Genomic DNA, 6,255 nt, shown 5'->3' on the forward strand with positions numbered 1-6,255 from the left:
GAATACTCCTTTATGTGGCAAAGTCTTGCAGATGTGATTATCAGGGAGATTATGCTGGATTATCAGGGTGGGCCCTAAAGGCAGTCCCAGGTATTCTTATAAGAGGGAGATCTGATGAACACAGAGGCGAGTGATGCGAAGACAGAGCAGAGAGAGATTTGAAGATGCTGACCTTGAAGATTAGAGTGACACAGTCACGGGCCAAGGAATGCCAGCAGCCACCAGAAGTTGAAAAATGTAAGAAACAGGTTCTCTCCTTGAGCTTCCAGAGAGAGTGTGGCTCTGCTGACAACCTTGATTTGGTCCAGATACTGATATTGGACTTCCAGTCTACAGAGCTATGAAGAAATAAATTTCTCTTGTTTTAAGCCACCAAGTTTGGTGTAGTTTGTTAGAGGAGCCCCAGGAAACCAACACAACAGTTTTTCTGACAGTGATCATGCAGCAGGACCAGCTGTTTGTTCCGGACAGTCCTGTCTCTATCTGGCGACAATAAACAATTCCATAGTAAGCTAGGAGAATGGTTTTCTGTTCAATCTTAATTAAGCAAACTGGACTCTTTTTTGGAACACTTCAGTGATTACGGTGAACTTTCTGGTTGTCTCTCTCGCAAATAGCCCACTGCTCCCCATTATGTAATAGGCACATAATCTGGGCAGGAAAGTGGACTCCACCCCTAACTCTAGGGTGGGCTCTGCTTGATCTAGCCGGGTTAAAAACCCATTTCTCCAACCACAGTGATTGTCCTACTAAGACAGACAATGTTAATAAGCAAATGGCATTCCCTTTGCCATAGGCAGTGGTATAGACCCAAATCAGACCAACGAGCTGTGACATCTTTGAGAAAGATGGTTCCTCATTCTTCTGGGAGAGAAACTAGAAACAAGGAGGAAGCTAACAACATGGTAGGCAGAATAGAGAGTTGCAAACATATGGATTCCGGATGACAACATTGATGTGCCAAATTATGGAGCTTCTATTATGAGCTAGAAGCTATTTTATGCACTTCAGACGATTAACTTATTTAATTTCTATAACGATCCTGTCAGGTACGTTATCAATCTTGAATTCTCTTACAAAACCCAACAAATTCCTTCTGTTATTTGAGTTAGTTTGAGTTTTTTGTCACCTACAATCACATACATTCACACTGATACAGCTAGATAGCTTTATCTGGGGTGGCCACAGGGAGATACATAACACCACCTAAAACCACCAAACACTGAAATCACACAGTGTAGCATGCACAGAAAACTCCTGCCTGATCTGCAGCACGAGCCTGACGAGTCCCCAACTCTGAATCAGCCCAAGTCTCTGCTTTCTCCTGGATTGTCCAACATTGTTGGTGAAAACCACATAATTGAATAGCATGACGCTCCATAATCTCAAATTTCCCATTTCATTTTAGACATCCGTGTTGCTTAGATATTCCTTCACTTGTTACTTATCAGCTCTCTTTTGAATTCTCCAATGGAATAATTCCAAGTGTGTATTGTTTTCCTGTTGGGCCCTAGTTCACCTCGTTTTCCTGCTCTCAGCAGAGGAACTTGCTTATCCTGTCATTGAGATGGGGACATCACCTCTGGACATCCTCAACTATACCACTCCAGCCTCCTGTCTCACTCCTTTATGGGTTACACCGGGATACAGCTGTACCATGCCCTCCAGCTGGAGATGAGTTCCTCTGGCTGTCTGTTAGCCCAACCTCCAGACATCCCGCTGGGACTATGCACATAACAAGGGAAAGCTGAACTCATTAATGCCCTCTTCCCCTCATCAAAGCCTTGCTTTTCTCCCTGTATTCCATATTATTGTGGTAATTAGGACATGAAGAAAAAGGGAAGTGGGAGTGGATGGAGGTACAGGGCAAAGCTTTGACATAGCTAAATCAGAATTTTCTGTCTAGCAAGCCTCAGGAAGATATGGGATTGTACTAATTTCTCCAACTGCATTAGGAAGGGCTTGATGTAGACACGGACACTGACAGAGCCAAGTCAGCTCCCTCACTGACATCTCACATAAGGGGAAATTATTATGGGTGGACTTAGAAGTCTATAGTCTCGTACACGCATAGAAACACTCCTGAGCATGATACAGGAAACGCCCCTTAACTGTGCTGAGACTAGTAAATTATAACAGGTTGGCAACCACTTTGCATGGAGAGTGTCAAAAAACAAGAAGGCCCGCATCACGTATTTTTTCCAGTCCCCTAACTTGCGAATGTCCCTTATATTCTTGCCCCTCCCTAGGCCTTGTCCACTGGTTACCTCCCCCAAAATCATTACTCAACCACTGCTCCTCCTCTGGATGCTACTGGAGATGGTAGTCCCAATAGCCCTTTGGTAGCTGGTAGTACCTTCTCCCATCTCCAATTCATGAAATCCAGTGCTCATCTTTCAAAGCCCCATCAAACATTATTGCCTCTGTGAATACTACAATAACCTCTCCTTTCTGCTTGTCCTATCAGAGATGGTTACTCATCCTGGTCTCCGGCCCAGTGTTCATCCTCCAGTATATCTTTGCATGAATAGTTATGTATTGGCAGACGACTCTTATTCAACATTGTGCTCTATGGCAGTGGGGGGGCTGGGAGGGGTGGGGAACAGAGGTGTGATATTTTCTTCATCTTTTTTTTTGTTTGTTTGAGGAAGATCAGCCCTGAGCTAACATCTGCCATTCTCCTCTTTTTGCTGAGGAAGACTAGGCCTGAGCTAACATCCATGCCCATCTTCCTCTACTTTTTAATATGTGGGACGCCTGCCACAGTATGGCTTGATAAGCAGTGCCGTGTCTGCACCTGGGATCCGAACCAGCGAACCCCGTGCCGCCAAAGTGGAATGTGTGAAGTTAACGGCTACACCACTGGGCTGGCCCCCTATCTTCTTCATCTTTAGATTTTATGCTCCCAACACTGCTGTTGATGCTATTTGGTTGAACTGAGTTTCCTGAATACAAAAATACATGTATGGATATACTGCTAAAAGGCATAATTCCTGGGAAACACAGCAAGCACAGGCTCTGGGATCGTTGTGTTGCATAACTCCAAATTGCAATACATTTTGGGGAGCGGGAAGTTGTGAGTGGGGAAGGGCAGAGGTGCCACACACTCCTGCCTGAGGAAACTGCCCAAGTCCTGCACCAGCCCTATTGCAATCCCTTCAAGTCAGTCCTGAAATGACCTGGGTGAAGAGCGCCAGACAGACAGAGTTGTAAATTGGCTCATCTCTGCTGGAGACCAGGAGTGCCCTGGGCTGAGACAGATACATGAAAAGGACATAGAGATGATTACTTTTCAAAGGGATATAAAACACCTGAATGGTGTAGTACATGAATATTTCAGTATCACTAAGTTCCTTACCGCATTAGAATCTGCCATGCATACAGAAATAGATGGTTTTGAACTTATCACCCTCCTATTTCCAAACCAACAAATGTAAAAATGGTTCTGCATGCATCTTTGGGCAAAACTTTGCAAACAACAGCACAGAACGTATGGTTTGTAGACTGTTTACTTGAAAGGTTGGAAATTGCCTCCTGTTACTATCACTTCCCGTGTGCCAGGCACTGTGCCAAGCCATTGTCTAAAGGCAGGCACGGTTATCCCTTGAGTTGCAGGTAAGGAAAGGGAGGTTTCTCTCAGATTGGTTTAATGGCTCATTCAAGGGCACCATGCAGCCAATGAGAAACCAGGATATGCACTTCAATCCGAAGGACTTCAAAGCCCATGCACTTAACTGCTAGGAAGAGTGTAATGCTCTCTAATCAGGTGCAGGAGGTACAGCCACCCAAATGCCACCAGAGGCTGCTGCTAGCCGAAGGGTGGTACGAAGCCCTCCCCAAGTGAAGGAACCCCTCTTCTCCAGGCCTTCTCGAGTCACGCAGAACCAAGTGTTCCATTTTCATCTTGTTTCCTGTGGAGTTTTTCATCAGGAAGGATGAAAAAGATGGGAACAAAATGGGAGGCTAAAGTTTTTTCTCTCTGCTCCTCCATGCTGAGGCCACCTGCCAGGGACCCTAATCTTTTCGAGGCAACACAACAGAGGCCTGTTGGTCATTTAGAGCTGCATCAGCTTGGAGGACCCTGTTGGCCTTTTCCTGGGGATCAAGCTGCATAATTTGTACTTCCCAGGATGCCCCCTCCACATCCCTCTCATGGTCTTCAGGTCTCCAATGTCACCTCCGTGAAGCTGTTTCCTTCCGTAGCTTCCTGTCCTCACTCCAGTCAGAGTCTCTACATTGTATCTAAATCTCTGGTTTGTTTGTCTCCCTCCATAGACTGGAAGCTCCTTGGGGACATGAACTCTGGCTTCTCCATTCTTCTTTCTTTAGCACCTAGCAGAGTGCCTGGCACTTAGGAGCTCTATAAATAATCTTTGCTCAGTGAATGAATGATTCTTTCATATTACCTGTTATCAGCTATCAAGGATCTGAGGAACTGAGGCTCAGAACTGGTAGGCCTTATTTTCTGGAACAGGGTGAGGATGGTGATGACGGAAGATTCAGAACACAAATTGCTATTAAGGCAGGGACCAAGGAGGAGCACTGGGTAGGGTTGGGATAGATGGGGGGCTGCCTTGGTGCAGAGAATGGGGTATTCCCCATCACCATGGGATACTGGGCACCTGCTGTGACGGGGAGGAGGCAGCATGGGAAGAGCAGAGAACAGAAAGGGAGAAGAAAATACTAGCAAGAAGTTTATCAGTTCTCGGTGTTGCCTTAGGACAATCTTGGGGCCCTTCTTTGGGTTTTAGAAAATGATGAGAAAAGGGAAGTTTTAAAATTTTCAATCAGGGACTCCCATTTGGCCTAGTTATGTTGTTTGGGAGCTTTGCACATTTCAAAGATTTTATTTAACTCAATAATTAATGAAGGTACCAGTAAGACAAAAACAGCTTCAAAGGAGAATTCAATGAACACACACACATACGTATACAATCAGGAATGAGGAAATATATTTGCTAATAGATGCAAAAGTGCTTGATACCAGATAGGGCAGGAAAACGCAATGTTTGGAGGTTATCTTTCCATAGGGTGGAAATCAATTGTATCTCCATAAGAAAATTTCTTTCCTTTTTTTAGGACAAAGATCATTTGCATTGCTATGAGTTCCCTGTAACTTCTATCCATGCAAAATTGTAAAATGGTCTAATCAATGCAAAGACTATCAAAGGTGTCCACAGCTATAGGATCAGAGAATCCCCGGAGGGTCCACTGGACAAGACCCCAACACTCCGCTGAAAGGACAGCCAGCAAGGTTTGTTCGCCCGCTTCTGTGTCTCAGTTAATTTTCCTGACGAAATGAATTGAAAAGGAAAATGACTATGAGTAGGCAATCAATAAGAGTGTAGTTCTTAGACTTTTTATAATAGGCTAAGGACAATAGCACCTTATATGTGTCATGCATAATTCTAAGTAATTTTTATGTATTATCTACCTTCTTTAATCTCTATAACCATGTGTACTATGTACTATCATTCTCAAATTACAGATTGAAAACTGAGCACAGAGAAGTTAAGTTATTTGCCTGAGGTCACACAGCTGGTAAGCGGCAGAGCTGGAATTCCAACCCAAGGAGTTTGGCTCTACAGTCTCTTCTCTGGCCTGGACTGAGGTAGTGACAGTGGGGAAACATGAAAGTAGATAATTTTGAGAGCTGTTTTGGAGGAAACAGCTTGGAACTGCTGTTGATTAGATGGGAGCCGGGGTGGGGTGATCCGCAAGGTGAAGAGGGCAGCCAGGAGGGAAAGAGAGGCAATAAAATAGAGGAAAGAATTGAGGATGTTTTATTTCATGTTTATCTGGTATTTTGAAGATCAGAGAAAAGTTTATCAAATTATATTGTTATGGTGTTATTTTACTGCAAACAAACATAAGGTAGTATAAACTGTAATTGTCCCCGGCTGGAGACGGAGTCATCTCTGTTTCCAGGAGATAACACTGTTCTCATTAATAGAAATTACATTTCCTTGCAGCTATAATTACAAACTCCTCTTCTCATTTACATTGGGCATAGATTAGGTTGGAAAAGGCCCTCCTCTCCCAAACAAAAAAGTAGTGAAGTTGAACGTCTTTCAGCTTTTAAATCAGAAGTGGGTTCAAATCTTGGCTTCTTGCTTTCCCAGCTTTGTTAATTTGGACGTATTAGTTGCCCTCATTGATTAAACACTACGTGCAAATCATCGAGTACAATGCTGGCATGCAGCAAGCACCTCTGTAAGTGGGCTCTGTCATTAGTGTTACCCAGCTGGATGAAAC

The sequence above is a fragment of the Equus caballus genome, chromosome 6 (genome assembly GCF_041296265.1).
Source record: "Equus caballus isolate H_3958 breed thoroughbred chromosome 6, TB-T2T, whole genome shotgun sequence".
Lineage (NCBI taxonomy): Eukaryota > Metazoa > Chordata > Mammalia > Perissodactyla > Equidae > Equus > Equus caballus.